Raw genomic sequence first — 17,825 nt, 5'->3', positions numbered from 1 at the left:
AGGACTGCACTATGGTGTAGGTAGGACTGCACTATGTACCTGGGATCCTGAATCATGAATCCTGAGTTGTTCTCTCTCTGGAGTCTCCCTTTAGATACTGTGGGGCCAGGAGATTCCACGCTGGGTGAATCCTCTCAGCTACTGCAGCTACTGCATCCCCTTTGTGCACGGCTGCCTCTAAAAGGACTGGCAGATGCCTTTAGCCCAGCCGAACCATATAATCCCTTTACTCCACAACAAGAACACACAACAAACCACAGATGAGAATATCTTCCACATCTAGTGCTTTAAGGAGCTACCAACCAGCGAGGCTCTTCTCTCTTCAGCTATTTCCTCTGTCTTCCTGCTTTGTGCTCAGCTTTCTCCTGTTTTTTTTTTTCCCCCACCTCCCTTTTCCTTGCCACCGCGGATTAACCACAAGAAACTAGGGATCCAGAAAAAAACAAAATACTCCACCCCAAGATTGCCAGAACTCATCAGCAATTCAGCAGTGTGGCAGGATACAAAATCAATGCCCAGAAATCAGTGGCATTTCTATACACTAACAATGAGACTGAAGAAAGAGAAATTAAGGAGTCATTCCCATTTACCAGTTGCACCCAAAAGCATAAGATACCTAGAAATAAACCTAACCAAAGAGGGAAAGAATCTATACCCTAAAAACTACAGAACACTTCTGAAAGAAATTGAGGAAGACACAAAGAGATGGAAAAATATTCCATGCTCATGGATTGGCAGAATTAATATCGTGAAAATGTCAATGTTACCCAGGGCAATTTACACGTTTAATGCAATCCCTATTAAAATACCGTGGACTTGGGGATCCCTGGGTGGCGCAGTGGTTCGGCGCTTGCCTTTGGCCCAGGGCGCGATCCTGGAGACCCGGGATCGAGTCCCACATCAGGCTCCGGGTGCATGGAGCCTGCTTCTCCCTCTGTCTGTGTCTCTGCCTCTCTCTCTCTCTCTCTGTGACTATCATAAATAAATTAAAAAATAAAAAAAAAAATACCGTGGACTTGGGACAGCCCGGGTGGCTCAGTGGTTTAGTGCAGCCTTTAGCCCAGGGCATGATCCTGGAGACCCGGAATCAAGTCCCATATCAGGCTCCCTGCATGGAGCTTGCTTCTCCCTCTGCCTATGTCTCTGCCTCTCTCTCTCTCTTTCATGAATAAATAAATAAATAAATAAATAAATAAATAAATAAATAAATATTTAAAAATTACCATGGACTTTCTTCAGAGAGCTGGAGCAAATAATCTTAAGATTTGTGTGGAATCAGAAAAGACCCCAGATAGCCAGGGGAATATTAAAAAGAAAACCATAGCTGGGAGCATCACAATGCCAGATTTCAGGTTGTACTACAAAGCTGTGGTCATCAAGACAGTGTGGCACTGGCACAAAAACAGACACAAAGATCAATGGAACAGAATAGAGAATCCAGAAATGGGCCCTCAACTCTGTGGTCAACTAATATTCGACAAAGCAGGAAAGACTATCCACTGGAAAAAGGACAGTCTCTTCAATAAATGGTGCTGGGAAAATTGGACAGCCACGTGCAGAAGAATGAAACTAGACCATTCTCTTACACCAGACACAAAGATAAACTCAAAATGGATGAGAGATCTAAATGTGAGACAAGATTCCATCAAAATCCTAGAGGAGAACACAGGCAACACCCTTTTTGAACTTGGCCACAGCAACTTCTTGCAAGATACATCCATAAAGGCAAGGGAAACAAAAACAAAAATGAATTATTGGAACTTCATCAAGATAAGAAGCTTCTGCACAGCCAAAGAAACAGTCAATAAAACTGAAAGACAACCTACAAAATGGGAGAAGATATTTGCAAATGACATTTCAGGTAAAGGGCTAGTATCCAAGATCTATAAAGAACTTATTAAATAAACTCAACAGCAAAGAAACAAACAATCCAATCATGAAATGGGCAAAAGACATGAACAGAAATCTCACAGAGGAAGACATGGACATGGCCAACACGCACATGAGAAAATGCTCCGCATCACTTCCCATCAGGGAAATACAAATCAAAACCACAATGAGATACCACCTCACACCAGTGAGAATGGGGAAAATTAACAAGGCAGGAAACCACAAATGTTGGAGAGGATGCGGAGAAAAGGGAACCCTCTTAAACTCTTGGTGGGAATGTGAACTGGTGCAGCTACTCTGGAAAACTGTGTGGAGGTTCCTCAAAGAGTTAAAAATAGATCTGCCCTACAACCCAGCAATTGCACTGCTGGAGATTTACCCCAAAGATGCAGATGCAATGAAACGCCGGGACACCTGCACCCCGATGTTTCTAGCAGCAATGTCCACAATAGCCAAACTGTGGAAGGAGCCTTGGTGTCCATCGAAAGATGAATGGATAAAGAAGATGTGGTTTATGTATACAATGGAATATTACTCAGCCATTAGAAACGACAAATACCCACCATTTGCTTCGATGTGGATGGAACTGGAGGTATTATGCTGAGTGAAGTTAAGTCAATCGGAGGACAAACATTATATGGTCTCATTCATTTGGGGAGTATAAAAAATAGTGAAAGGGAATAAAGGGGAAAGGAGAGAAAATGAGTGAAAATATCAGGGAGGGTGACAAAACATGAGAGACTCCTAACTCTGGGAAACGAACAAAGGGTAGTGGAAAGGGAGGCAGGCAGGGGGTGGGGGTGACTGTGTGACGAGCACTGAGGGGGGGCACTTGACGGGATGAGCACTGGGTGCTATGCTATATGTTGGCAAATAGAACTCCGATAAAAAAATTTAAAAAATAAAAGAAACTAGGGCTCCTGAGCATCAGCTGCCTTTAAGCAGTAATAATCAGAGCTTCCTCCTGGTCCATTGAACCTGCCGTTCCACAAACATACACACGCACACAAACACACACACACACACACACACACATGCGCATACACCAAGGTCCATCAGCTGATGCCCACAAGGTGAGGAGCCTGAGTGATAAGGGACCACCTGGGACTGTGGCCCTGGAAGGTAGCTCTGAAGCCTGCCCTCAGCATAAGTTGCCAGGCTGTATTATATCACCAGGGGGCATATTGACTCCTTTGCTGTGAAAGGTTGATGTCCTTGCAAATCACATTTTCCTTGACCTGGAAAGTCTCTTTTGGCAGAATCAAAGTTTTCCTCAGGCATTGGGAAAACAGGAAAAGAATCTCCAAATCCTACACTGGACACTATATAAGGAAACATCCAACTTTCAGAAATCCCAGAAATCCTGGGTGAGCAGACTAAACATATTGGAGTATGATCCTTTTTAAGCACACAGGAAAAACATCTTTAAAACCCCGGGTAAAGGTGTCTACTGAGCAGTTCTTTGGACTTTACAATACTGTGAAGGCTCCATGGGCAGACTTCTGTCCCCTATCTGATTCCTTCCTTTTCCATTGAGGAAGGCAAGAAGCACCCAGTTGTCACCCCTTTCCCCCCTTTCCTTTGCTTCGCTCTGTTAATTGCTCTTACCATGATCTTTCTCTGAAGTTCTGTATGTAAAGAAGAGAGGCCTATAGGTAGCCAAGTGCCAGTACATTCCATGTTTTCCATGTGCTCAGGCCACAGTTTCTGATGTAGCCCCAGAAAATAGTATCCCCTACTCTTCACTAGAAAAAAAATCTAGGCTCTTCATCAGTTTACCCCAGCTAATAACCTCAGCTATCCTACAACTGATACAGGGTCTGCATTTATTCAATTGGCAGGGTTAGAGAATGTGAAATTGAGAAAAGAGCTTAAAGATCACTCATCTTTGAATAAAATCCTTACTTTACAGAAGTGGAAGATGAGGCCAGAGAAAAAAGATGGCTTGCTCCAGGTCACACAGCTGGTTACTAGAAGATTCTGGGCTGAAATTTAGTTATCCTGACTACCAGTTAAAGAAATCTTCCTGTTAACTCTCAGTTTAAAGAGTTGGATGGGAACTGTTATTTTTTTTCTAAAGGTGATAAAGCCTGCATGTCTCCATTTTTGAGTGTGGGTGAAGATACAAGCTCCTGAAAGTAGGTACAATGTTTTTGATATTTATAACAGTGCTAGGTGAACACATGCTAAAAAATGTTTATTGAATGAAGAATGTTCAACAGGCTCCTCTAGTGGGCAGAACAGAGCCATATGCTTTAAAATCTTAGCTCACCTTATTTGGCCCCCTCCAGCTGCTTTTTTCCCAACCAAGGAAGAAACTTGCCTTTGAAAAAAGTATGCCACAAAACTCCTTCACAGCACCAACTTGATCAAGGCACCAGCATAGAAGACTTTTATTAAAATAATCTACATAATCATTAATTTAATGAACATTTATTAAGCATTTGCCATACACTAGGGACTTGTATAAATGCTGGAGATTCAAACAGTAAGGTTCTCCTCTTTTCATGCTTATTATATCTTTATATATGTTGATCCTTGAACAACACGGGTTTGAAATGTATGGGTCCACTTATATGTTGATTTTTTACAATATAGTACTGTAAATATTTTCTTATGTTCTTATGCTTTTCTTAATTTTTTTCTATTGTAAGAATACAGCATATAATACATATAACATAGAAAATAAGTATTAATTGACTTTACGTTATTGGTTAACTCTTCCAGTTAACAGTAGACTACTAATAGTTAATTTTGGGGTGGTGGTGTAAAAAACTACATGCAGATTTTTGACTCCATGAGGTCAGCACCCCTAACCCCTGTGTTGTTCAAAGGTCAACTGTATAGTGAAGACACTGACTTTATACATTAAAGATAATAGATGATGATAAGTGCTTTGTGATATGTATGAATCACAGGTTCTGTGGACAGATTGATTTAGCACCACCTGCAGAGTCTGGAGGCTTCATGAACCTGGTTTCCCTGGAGGTACATTTTGTACTTGTAAAAGTTCAGAGAATACTCAGGGGATGGTGTCTCCCTCTAGATGGAACATGGAGTGAATAGGGTATAGAGGCAGGAAGGCAGCCTTTGACCTCAAAGTTATAGTGCAAAAGGCTTGAAATTGCATGTTAAGAAACTCAGAATGAACACTATAGGCAAGGGCAAGAGAATCCCACTGTCTTTTATGTCTTTTGGGGGAACTTCCAGCAATGTCAAAGATGTACTTGAAAATCACAGTGAAGTTTCTTTTCTCTCCTCCACTCCATTTTTAACCCTGTAGTCTTGTGGACATGAATGTTATTGGAGCAGCCTTAAGAACAGGAGGTCAGGACTTTCTCCTTTGGAGACTACTTTCTACTTAGGAGCTACTCTAATAGGTGGGAAGATAATAAGGGATTAAACCAGGACCATTTCAGTGGCAAAAGAAAGGCAAGCACGGATGGGGAGGTTTCAGGGATAGCATGAGAAATGTTACTCTGTGTCACCTTCACTCTATACTATTATGTCATCTCAAATAGTACTACTTGATAGGTGAGGCTTCCTCTGGCTCACCCCGGCAAATGGCACATGTGGCCCCTGTGCCCTAAACTACCAAATGCACAGGTTCATTTGTGTGCAGGTTGAACTGCCAGGTTTTGTTAATCTTTTCATCTCTGTGTTCTTTTTAGCCTTTCAATGACCCACAAAAAGATGTGCTCTGGGGGTGGTGGTGGTGGTTACTGAATGAGTAGAAAATAGATATTCATAAATGACTGGATTACAGCCCACCTGGCAGCAAAAGCACTACCATTAAAGGTCCAATGGTAACAAGATACTACACTGATTACCATTCGACCTAACCACTCATAGCACTTAATTTTTTTGTTTGGTTTTTTAAAAAGATTTTTTACATTTATTTATTCATGAGAGAGAGAGAGAGAGAGAGAGAGAGACAGGAGGAGGGAGAAGCAGGCTCCATGCAGGGAGCCCGATGCGGGACTCGATCCTGGGTCTCCAGGATCACGCCCTGGACTGAAGGCGGCGCTAAACCGCTGGGCCACCCAGGGATCCCCCCCCCTTTTTAAATTTTTTTATTTTTATTAAGCTGGCAAGCTCCCCATCCCACAAGTAGCCACAGAGCCTAGTGTGTATTTTTTCCTTAGCTGATCTTAACCAGCGGCTATGTGCAAGGGGAGTGTTCTAGGAAGACATTAGCCGAGAACATGGGAGGTGTCGGTTTCACATCAGTTTGAAGGTGACAGCGAACCCAACGCAGGTCTCTAAACGCGCAGTTGCTGGCCCTGGCGCCGGAACCAAAGCGTGGACGCCTGGATTTCCGGGCGGAGGCGCCGGTTGGCGGCGACTCCTCTGGCCCGGGGGACCTGTGTCAGGGGAGGACCGCGAACCCGGCCGCGGGGCAGGCAGGCGCTCGAGCTGCTGAGGGCGTCGAGGCTGCGCTGGCCCTGCTGGGGCGGCCAGGCGGGTCGCAGGGTTCAGGGGGGTTTGCACGCGCGGTGCAGTGCGCTTGTGGGCGACGGAGCTGGAGAGGTGAGAGCGGAGACCTGAGGCCGCGTGGGGGCGGGGTCGTGGTGCGGGAGTCTGATGGGGGCGGGAGCCCTCGCGGGGGGGGGGGCACCCCCGCCAGAGGTCAGAGCCAGATGTTTTTAAAAAAATATTTCATTTATTTATTCATGACACACACACACACACACACACACACACACACACACACAGAGGCAGAGACACAGGCAGAGGGAGAAGCAGGCTCCGTGTCGGGAGCCTAACATGGGACTCTATCCCGGGTCTCCAGGGTCACGCCCTGGGCGGAAGTGGGACTCTATCCCGGGTCTCCAGGGTCACGCCCTGGGCGGAAGTGGGACTCTATCCCGGGTCTCCAGGGTCACGCCCTGGGCGGAAGTGGGACTCTATCCCGGGTCCCCAGGGTCACGCCCTGGGCGGAAGGCGGCGCTAAACTGCTGCGCCACCCGGGCTGCCCCTCTTAGTGTTCTCACAGCTCTTTTACGTCATGCGAGTACAGGACTCTCACATGACATCCTTGTGCGTTCCCTTCTACACGGAGTGCCCTGAGAAAGAGGCTTCTGTTCCACGGCTCAGGGCGGTGCACGTTGACGTTGGTGTTCCTGGGGAAGGGCTAGGCCTTGCAACCGCTTAGACCTCCCTTGGAATCCAGACCAGTCCTCTGATTTTGCTGAGTGACCTTGGGCAGGTTGTTTGCTTTTGCAGTCCTCAGTCTTGTTCATAAACACAATGATGTGGATGAAGCTACGGACTGGGAGGTAGGCCTTCCCATCCTAGTTAAGTCCCAATCTACTAAATGAGGCCACGGACAAAGGCCACATAATTGTAAACACAAGGTGGTCTGTGTTTGGGAGGGATTATAAAATTTATCTCTGGTGGCCTGTGAAATATACTAATTGCCCTGTTGGCACAGATGGAGTCAGGCAGACAGAAAATGTTGGATTCAGTGCTCTTAAACACAGCAAAATTATTGGAACAAACTCAAGTAATGCATCCTCTTTTCCTTGTAGCAATGTTATGTAAAGAATAGCATATATATATATATATATATATATATATATATATATATATATATCCTGTAATTACTATAACATCTTCAAGGTGGATTATATCTCCTGATAAATATTACTAGTCTTTATGGGAAAATATTCAGGGTTTTTAAAAAGATTTTATTTATTCATGAGAGACACACAGAGAGAGGCAGAAACATAGGCAGAGGGAGAAGCAGGCTCCCTGTGGGGAACCTGATGCAGGATTCGATCCCAGGACTCCAGGATCATGACCTGAAGGCAGATGCTCAACCACTAAGCCACCTGGGTGCCCCAGAAGAGGGTTTTCAAGTAACAGGGATCTACTAAGTAATTTTCTCCTCAGATAATGCTCTTGAAAAAAACAACAACAATGAATTTGATGCTTCAGCTTCTTCTCTATCCGTTCCCTTAATTTCTCTTGCTAGCAGCATCAGGGACCCACTACTTTCCAAATCTAATATTTTTTCATCTTTATTCACTCTGTTTTATAGTATATGTTACCAGCTAACTTCCTGCTTTTTGAAAGCCATGTTGTCTTAGTAAACCCGTTGTGCTTGCTTTCTTCTCCCCACCCCCTTCTTTTTTGTTAGGTTGCAGTCCTTTCTCATTTTCCTTCATGGTTTTGTTTTTGTTTTTGTTTTTGTCTCTCCATTAATCTGTAGTTTTCACTACTCCCTCCTACATACTTCTAATTCTACATGTCCAGAACCACACTTGACTTCTTTTTCAAGCTTTGTTCTTCACTCTACAACATAATATATAATATTCATATATATGTATATGTATATATTCAATCTTCCTTAGCCCCCACTACCAAAATTCACCAAGGTCTTATTTAGTCTGTCTCTTAAACATCCCTATTCTATCACCTAATAATTTTTTCCACTACATTGCTTTAGTCTTCAATTGCGTCTTATGCTCCTACTCAGATTCTCATATTTCCTACTCATTGGACAGGAAGTGTGAGTGCCCAGGAATTAGGATTATCCTGAGGCTTCTTCATGCACATTTTAGCTTCTAGCCTGGAATGGCTGTCATAGGATGTACTCATGGCCCGTCCATGTGGGCTCTCCATGGTTCTCATAGCATAGAACACTCTCCTAAGGGAGTGTTCTGAAAGAGAATATCTGGAGACTGAGTTCCAAGTGAATCAGGTAGAAACTTCTACTACCACTATTACTTCTTTCCTCTTATCTATCTATCTAGACTTGGAAATAACTCAAGTTCATTATTGTTGCATTCTGTTAGTTGCATGCAAACCACTAAGGCCAGCTGAGCCCAGATTCAAGGGGAGAAGACTTAGACTCATCTCTTGATTGCGGAATGGCAAGGTCACCTGGCATAAGAGAACGTGGGGTGGAAGATACCTTGAGAAAATATTATCTGTCAGATATATGTAACACATGTGTATATATTTGTGCGTGTACTTGTATATACACACAGAGGTAGTTTTTTCCTCCAAAGAACAACAATATTAGTAAATCAGTCTAAACTTTTTTTTTCTGTTAAATTGTGGCAATCAATGTATATCAGTGTCACTTCCTTCTTTCCTCCCTGTTACTTTTGTAGTACTGTACATGGCTACTATACACAAAAATATACCTTTAGACCAGGTAATCACTGTGCAGGCAAAATGACAGTTGCCACTTTAAATGCTTGGATTAGGAGGTCTACCTAGCTCTTTACCTTTAGTAAGTCAACCTTTATAAAGAGGAAAGTATTGTGGCTTCTCAGCCCTCATCACTAATCACAAAATAAAAAACAAAGTATCTTCTTTCTCCCTGTAATTTGGATGTGATACATATAATCCGAATTTACTGTGGTCTCCCTAGAGCCCATTAGCAGATTACCAATCCTTTTTTTATTGTGACTTATATCCAGAATTTCAATGAATAACCACACCCATGTGCTCTTCACCATTGGAGGAACATTCCTGTCACATGCTTAAAATTATATTGATAGTAGTCAGGTGCAATTTTGAATTTAACACAAGGACTTTGGAATTAGTGTGGTGGTCTATAATGTGGGCCTAGGGCCAAGGAGAGAAAGGTGCCTCATTCTGGTTAACCTCAGTTTGCTATAATGTGGTTAGGTTAATAGAAGGCTTCAGCAGATGAATGACATTTCTCATTTTGTCTACCTGCTATCAATAGCAGTAGACAGGTAATTCTGATCAAATTCTGAGAAGACCAGAAAATCTAAGTAAAATTTACAATAAAAACCTACTTGAATGTATAAGGATAAAACAAGATAGAGAATAATTATCAGGTGGAGAAGGGAGAGAAGAAAGAAATCTAGAGAGTTAAATATGGAATTTGGTGTTATTTTTCCCATGGGAGTGTTTCTGCCATAAGCTATTTGTATGTCCCCCCAGACTCATTTTGAAACCTAATACTCATGTGATATATGTTGGTTTGGCTTTTGAGAGATGAGTAGTTCACGAGGGTAGAGGCATCATAAATGGGATCGGTGCCCTTATAAAGGAGGTTCCACAGAGCTCTGTCACTCGTCCTGCCACGTGAGGTTACAGCCAGAAGACTATGAACAAGGAAGTGGTTTCTTACCGGACACTGAATCTCTTGGCACCTTGATCTTGGACTTCAGCCTCCAAAACTGTGAGAAATAAATGTCTAGTGTGTATAAGCCACCCAGAGTATGGTATTCTGTTATAACAGCCTGAGTGGACTAAGTCAGTTTCTAATTTTAGAAGTGGTAGCTGAGATGCTATATGATTATGCAATACTTATGACATGTTGTTGCAGATATAAGAATGAAAAAGTTGGAATCCAGGGCCTACCAAAAGGGGTACCTAGTAAACTATCATGGCTTTGGATTGAATGGGTGGAGAGCTTCACTGACTGACACTTAAAGAAACCTTAGCCCAGAATCCAGTCACCTTGAAAATAAGTTGGCCGTTCCTTAAAATGTTAAACATAGAGTTGCCATATGACCTAGCAATTCATATACCCTAGAGAAATAAAAACATATATCCACTAGGGGTGCCTGTATGGCTCAGTCAGTTAAGCATCTGACTTCAGCTTAGGTCATGATCTCAGGGTCCTGGGATTGAGCCCTTCATTGAGCTCTGCCCTCAGTGTGGAGTCTGCATCGCCCTCTGCCCCTCCCCCACACTTGTGCTCATTCTTTTTCTCAAATAAATCTTTAGAAAACATATCCACATAGAAACTTCTATACAGATATTCATAGTAGTAGTATTTATAATAATCAAAAGTGGAAATAATCCAAAGTGCATCAGCTGATGAATAGATAAGCAAAATTATATATACATATAATAGAATATTATTCAATAAAAAGGAATGAAGTACTGGTGCATGCTACAATGTGGATGAACCTTGAGAACATTATGCTAAATGAAAGAATTCAGTCATAAAATGCCACATATTGTATGATTCCTTTTTTAAAATATTTTATTTATTTATTGGAAAAAGAGAGGAGGAAAGAGAGAGAGAATGTGCAGACAGGGGTGCAGAGGGAGAAGCAGACTCTTTTGCTGAGCAGGGAGCCCTACGTGGGGCTTAATCCCAGGACCCTGGAATCACAACCCAAGACAAAGAGATGCTTAACTGACTGAGCCATCCAGGTGCCCCAATATGATTCTTTTTGTATGAAATGTCTGGAAAATGCAAAGCTTTGGAGACTAAAAGTAGATAAGTAGTTGTGTAGGGTTGGGCAGGGAATGGACAGTGAGTACTAATTGATAGGAGGTTTCTTTTTGTAATAATGAGAATGTTCTAAGTTTGGATTGTGGTAAAGGTTACAGAGCTCTATGAATATATCAAAAACTTTTGAACTGTACACAATAAACAAATTAATTTCGTGATATGTAGATCATGTCTCAGAAACACTATTCTTTAAAAAAACCTTTATCTCAGTCCCTGAATTTGGATCAAGGTATTTTGGATTGCTGTTGCCTCTAGGCACTGGCAGAAAAACAAAACAAACAAACAAACCAAAAATTTTAAAAGAAATAGCTAGGCACACAAAGGGACAAGATAACATAAATAAGAACCAGCAGAAACAATAAATATTAAGATCATAAAGACTCTAGCTATTGGAGTTACCAGACACTTAGAAAACTGTGCTTAATAGATTTACCATGATGAAAGACAAGATTTTTAATTTTGGCAAAGAACTAGAAACTATGGAAGACATAATGAATTTGAAAAAGAACCAAAAAATATTTTAATATGAGAAATATAATAAATATTTAAAACTCAGTAAAATAAGAAGAAACAAAGCACAATTGAATAGAGAATTATCAAACTGAAAGCAAGTTCTGAGAAAAAACATCCAGAATAAAACACAGAGATACAAAATGATGAAAAATGTGATGAGAAGATAAATACGAAGAAGATGCCATGGGAAGGTCTAACATACATATAATCAAAGTTCTAGAAGCAAGTATGAAATGAATGGGGCAGAAGAAATGTTTGAACATACGAATGGTTGAAAATTTGTCAAATCTCATGAAAGAGATGAACCTGCAAATTCAGGAATTGTTATAAACTAAAAAAAAAAAAAGAATTGTTATAAGCTATATGTAGAATAGTAATAGAAATATTAATAACAAATGCATATCATAAAAATTTGCTGAAAACCAATGATAAGTAAAAAACTATAAAAACAGTGAGAGGGAATATCTTTAGGTTGTCTCTTATACTGATAGTACTAAAAATGGAAGGGAAATTTGTTATTCTGATGCAAGTTTATCTATAAAAAGGCTTTAACATGTCAGGCTTAATGGTGAAATGACGTAATTCCCTTTGAGACTAGATCAAGGATTCCTACCCTATCCTTACTATTACCACTTATATTCAACAATGTACTGGAAACTTGTGGGGGCAAGAAGATGAAAGTAATTGGTGAAATATTGGAAAGAAAATTTAAAATGTCACTATTTGAATGTGATTGTGTAAAAAACCCAAAAAGGTCCACATGAGTTTTTAGAATTAATGACTTCAACAAGTTTGTGATTCAAGATCAATAGACAAAAATGAATTGTATTTCTGTAAAGCAGGGTGAAAAATTGAAAGTTTTTGAAACAGTACCATTTATAATATTTTGCATATTGCAACCTAATATTTTGCATCAAACAAAAAGTATTCAAAAATTCTTCACAGAAAAATAGGAATATTATTGAGGTTAAAAGTGACCTAAAATAAACGTAATGATATACCATTTCATGGATTATCAGATTCAAAATCATGCTGATGTTATCTCAATCCAGCATGATCTATAAATTTAATTCACTCCAGTTACAGTTCCAACAACTATTTTGTGAAGTTTGAGAAGATGATTCTAAAGTCTATGTTGGAAATTCAAAGGGCCAACATTTGCCCAAGATAGTTAAGGTGTGTCTGCAAGGATAGATGAATAGACAAAGTAAAAAGAGAGATGGAAAAAAAAAAAGACCTGTAAATAACAATACCTGATTTATGAAAAAAACCCACAGAGCACAAGGTAAAGGAAGATTTAGATATATAGTGCTTGGACAGAGAAATATGCACATGCCAAAAAAAAAAAATAGCATCTTGATTCCTAACCCATATCACGTAAAATCAGTATTCCATTAGCTATATACATCTCCATGTAAGAGATTCTTAAAATTTTAGGTAATATTAGATAATATATTAATTCAGAGCAGAAAAATAATTATTAAATGGGATATAAAATAATATGCTATAAAGGAAAATACTGATAAATCAGACAATATTAAAATGAAGAACTTAGGTTCATCAAAAGATAACATTAAGAAAGAGAAAAGACAGGCTTTAAACTGGGAGAAGATAATTGCCACACACAAAGTCAATAAAGGGCTTGTGTCCAGAATATAAAATGAACTTCTTATGAATCAAAGGTAAAAAGGGCAAAGCCTTCACAAAGGAGGATATCCAAATTCCCGATACAAATGTGAAAAGGGCCTAGCCTCATTAATCAGAGAAAGAAATGCAAATTAAACCCACAATGAGATACCACTGCACATCTAGCAGAATGGCTAAAATATTTTTTAAAAAAGAAAATAGTAGGAGTTGGCAAGGATGTGAAATAACTAGAAATCTCACACGCTGCTGGTGGGGTATAAATTGGCACAATTAATTTGGAAACAAATGTGTGCCTGTACATCAAGATACATGCATAAGATTGTTCATAGCCACATAAAGCATAGTTCATAGCAGTAAAAAACTAAAATCAGCCAAAAAGTACATTATCAGTAGGAGGAAGAATATGTGAGAAAGAGAGGATTCTGAAGCAGGTGGAGCCAGATCAGAACAGAGGGAGAGAGAGAAGTAAGATTTGAAAAGGAAACTAACCAGATAGGATGACAGATTAGAAGGGGCAATGAGGAAGAGGGAGAAACCTCAGTGAGTGAGGTCCCAAGATCTCTGAGTTGTGCTGGTCGTCAGGATGGGGGAAATAGAAGACAGAATGGGTTGATCTCTTTTTATTCATTTAACAAATATTACTGGGCACCATTTATATCCTAGGCACTTTGCTAGGATCTTGAAATACAAATGTTGAGTAAGAGTGCACAGTCAGCTGAGTCTTCATTTTAGCTTTACAGTATTTTGAACCCAGATAATCGTTTACATTTAACAGACGGGCTTTTGTAACTCTAAAATGTCCACATAGTTAATGGTGAATCTGAGAGTCAACTGAAGCTTTTTGCCTCAGTGCTTTTTCTTCAGCCTAGTGAGGTGAGATGTGTGAGGCCTCAGAGGAGCATGTTTCCCCACCCCAGGGTACTTGCAACAACCAGAGACGCAAAGCACATGATTATGTTCACTGTAGCCAGCCAGGGTTATGGGGTGATCAGCTAGCTCTCCTGTTCCATGGACTTCTGTAGCAATAAGCATCATCAACTTTTATTACTCCTTCTCCTGGCCAGATTCATTTAAACCTTGATTCAAATATTTTCATTTACTATTTGGATGGCTACTAAGTGGTAGACACTGAACAAGTTATCAGAAACACACACACACACACACACACACACACACACACACACAAACCCAGACACATTCTGTGGCCTTAGGGAACTCTCAAACCCTCAATCTTGTAGATAAAGGCAGATCTATAAGCCAGTGAGGGAAATGGAGGGTTTGTGGGCTTTGAGAGGTGTAAGGGTATGGCATAGTGAGCACAGAGGAGGAAGTGGTCAATTCTGTTGGGATTTAATCTTGAAAAGTGGGACTGTTGCTTTTAGGACAATTGAGCAGGTAGTCAGGAAAGATAATAGCTCTAACTAAGCTACTATCTTGTGTAGTATCCAGAACAGTCTTGCGTTTCAGGAAACTTTCTGAGATCTTGCTATTCACATGGTTGTACTAGTAAGTAGCTGATTATGTTGATATATAAGGCAAAATCAATATCTATTATTAAGAAGGTGTCAGTATGAAGAGGATAGACAACAAATGAGTATATGCTTCAAAGGAAGCCAGGTAGAAAAATCAGAGTAAAAGCAAAACCCAGAATGGCACCATACATGGAGGTCAAGGGAAGAAAATTTTTCAAGAAGAGACTGTCCGCCTGCATCAAATGCTTGAGAATTTATGTGAGAAGAGACTAGAGGACTGATTATTGAGATTGGCCACATGAAGGTCATCAGGGTTTATGAAAGTCATTTCAGAGGAAAAGTGGGGATAAAGCGGAGTTGGAGTGGATCTAAGAGGGAATGGAAAGTAAGGAAGTGAAAACAGGTAATGTGGAAAACTTCTGAGAAGTATTTTTGCAGTTTAGGGAGTTAGAGAATGGAGTGGTCACTAGAGAGAGAAGACTAAATTGGTTAAGGTCATATTGTGGAGAATGTTTTTCATGTTGGCAATGGAAACCCTTGAAGATTTCAGAATCAGAAAATTCAGTGAATGTGCAGGGTGGAAGGGGCAGTAGTAACTTGGAGAGGGTGAAGTTGATAGACCAGTGAGCAGATAGTCCAGGAATAAGGGAATAAAGATATGGACCTGGGTGGTGGCCACCAGGTTGGAAATGAACAAGCAGACATGAGGTCCATTTTATTTTAAGATTTTATTGATTTATTTGAGAGAGAGAGAGAGAGAGAGAGAGAGAGAGCATGTGCTTGAGCTGGGGGAAAAGCAAAGGGAGAGGGACAAGCAGACTCTATGCTGAGTGTGGGGCTCAATGTGGGGCTTGATCTCATGACCCTGAGATCATGACCCGAGCTGAAACCAAGAGTCAGACACTTAACTGAGTCATGCAGGTACCCCATAAATGAGGGCTGTTTTAGAAGAATAGTGCCCAAATCACTTACTTAGAGAGACAAAAGAATGGAACTGAAAGGAATCTGAGAGGAATCTAATCTTTATAGAAAAGGAAAGTAACACCTAAGAAGGGAGTTAAAGCATATATCTTACATGAAAAGAAATTACATTAAATGTACACACATATATTTATATATTTATGCATTGAGAATATAAAATGTACCTGAGGACACCCCAGCTAGGGGTTCTGGGTAAGATCATTTATACAGTTTGCTCCTTGGTCTTCAACAGCCCCATCTGGCAAATGGTAGGACCTTTGGCTTTCCTCATTCATTTTTTAAAAAAGATTTTATTTATATATTCTTGAGAGACACACAGAAAGGAGGCAGAGGCATAGGTAGAGGGAGAAGCAGGCTCCATGTAGGAAGCCCGACATGGGACTTGATCCCAAGTCTCCAGGATCAGGCCCTGGGCCAAAGGCAGCGCTAAACCGCTGAGCCACCCCGGGCTGCCCGGCTTTCCTCATTCATGTCTCATAGGTGTTCCAAACAAGGCAGGGCCATGGTACCCATGTACAGAACGTGCCCTCTGTTCTGCAGGACTCAGTTTAGACTCTGGGCACATGGAGCCTTTGCTTTGCACTTCTGTTCTGTGGTCATCTTGAATCTGTCACCTCTTACCTCTTCTCTGCATATTTGTGGTCCTCAGTCGGCCAGCTCTCCTCACATTCCTGTTGTGGTGGAGCTGGCTTTTCCTCCAACTCTGGTTATGACTTAGGCACCAGCTCTCCATATTGCTGCTGCTGGAGCCAAGTTGGCTCTTAGCTGCTGCTGAGACTATGGACAGATTACTTAACTTCTCCGTGCTTTTGATACCCACTTAGAAAATGGTAAAAAAAATGCAAAAAAGGGAAAAAAAGAAAATGGTAAAAATATTACTGCTTACCTTCTAGGTTTGTGCTGAGTATTATTAATTAATTACTGTAAAACACTTAAATATATTAGTATTTAGAGAGCTTAGAACACCATTTGGTCCATATGAAGTATTTTTACAATATTATAATTATACTCACCTGATACTATGGATCAAACCCAATGTTGAGCTCAGGCTCTCTTCTTTTCTTCCAGCCCCAAAACATGCTACTTAAGAGGTGTGCGTGTGTGTGTGTGTGTGTGTGTGTGTGTAGAAGGCTTTACTAAAGATTAGGGTAATGGAGGAATTTGCATTTCATTTGTGCCAACAACTTTCAATTTCAGGGTATATAGTTCTGTTCCTAAAAGTTTCTCAAACATTTCCAGTTTAAATTTACTCTCCTCTCATTCTCTGTTCATCTCACACTTTTCATCTTTATGAATGCAGAGAAATTGAGCTGTTTTTTCACCTTTAGCTCTACTGACTGTGGTCTCAGGGTTTTATCATTCACCTTTGACCTACTGATTAGGAATTTTATTAAGGATAGGTATTTCCTTCTTCTGTGAGCATTTATCATGCAGTAGATACAGTTTCTAATGGTTCTCATGTATTCTTTAATATTGAAGTATGTTGAAAGCAATTCTATGAATTCTTTTATCATTTGAGCCGTCGGTCTGGCTGTAGGTTTTCTGTAAATTCACACTTTCACACCTTAGGCTTTGAAAGTAATACAAGAAACTGTGAGCCCCTAAAGAGCACAGATTAAATCTTTTTCATCTTTATGTCTGCAGCAGTACCCAGTAGGTGTCTCAAAAATTGATGTACACTTTATAATTCATTGTCTATATCTTTTCAGTAGGAACGAAATACTTCCGTGTGGAGAAAGCTTCAAGCCTGGTACTCATTTGCAGTTAGTGGGTATAAGGTTGCAAAATTTCTTCACTACCATGGTGGTAAAGTAAATGATTCCTTTTGGGCTCAGCTCAGGTACCATAGAGACCCAGCTGATACACTACTGCATAATCCCAGGAACTTTTAAGCATCATGAGCAATTCCCATTCTTTTCACTCCACAGGACTTGATATCTAACTTTATGTCACTGTAATAATTCCTCTTGATATTGAGTTTCTTCTGTGAAATAGTAAAGAATTTAAATTTTCTACTAAGTTTAACAGTTTACCATAGGTCTTCCTCTAATAGGGTACTCTTGGGAGAAGAATGGGAGAAGTGGTAT

At 40.5% G+C, this 17,825-nt stretch overlaps 1 long non-coding RNA gene across 1 annotated transcript in view; it reads left to right on the top strand.

The window, feature by feature from the left end:
• Window positions 1-6,277: 6,277 nt before the first annotated feature.
• The window catches only part of LOC112927221 (uncharacterized), a 28,177-nt gene continuing 16,629 nt past the window's right edge, over window positions 6,278-17,825 (top strand). The window contains exon 1 of the long non-coding RNA XR_012002219.1: window positions 6,278-6,420. This is a non-coding gene — a long non-coding RNA (uncharacterized lncRNA). The remainder of the gene's footprint in view (window positions 6,421-17,825) is intronic.

Source organism: Vulpes vulpes, chromosome 6 (assembly GCF_048418805.1).
Source record: "Vulpes vulpes isolate BD-2025 chromosome 6, VulVul3, whole genome shotgun sequence".
Lineage (NCBI taxonomy): Eukaryota > Metazoa > Chordata > Mammalia > Carnivora > Canidae > Vulpes > Vulpes vulpes.
The sequence above is the reverse complement of the archived record's forward strand: the minus strand, read 5'-3'. Positions and strand labels throughout refer to the sequence as shown.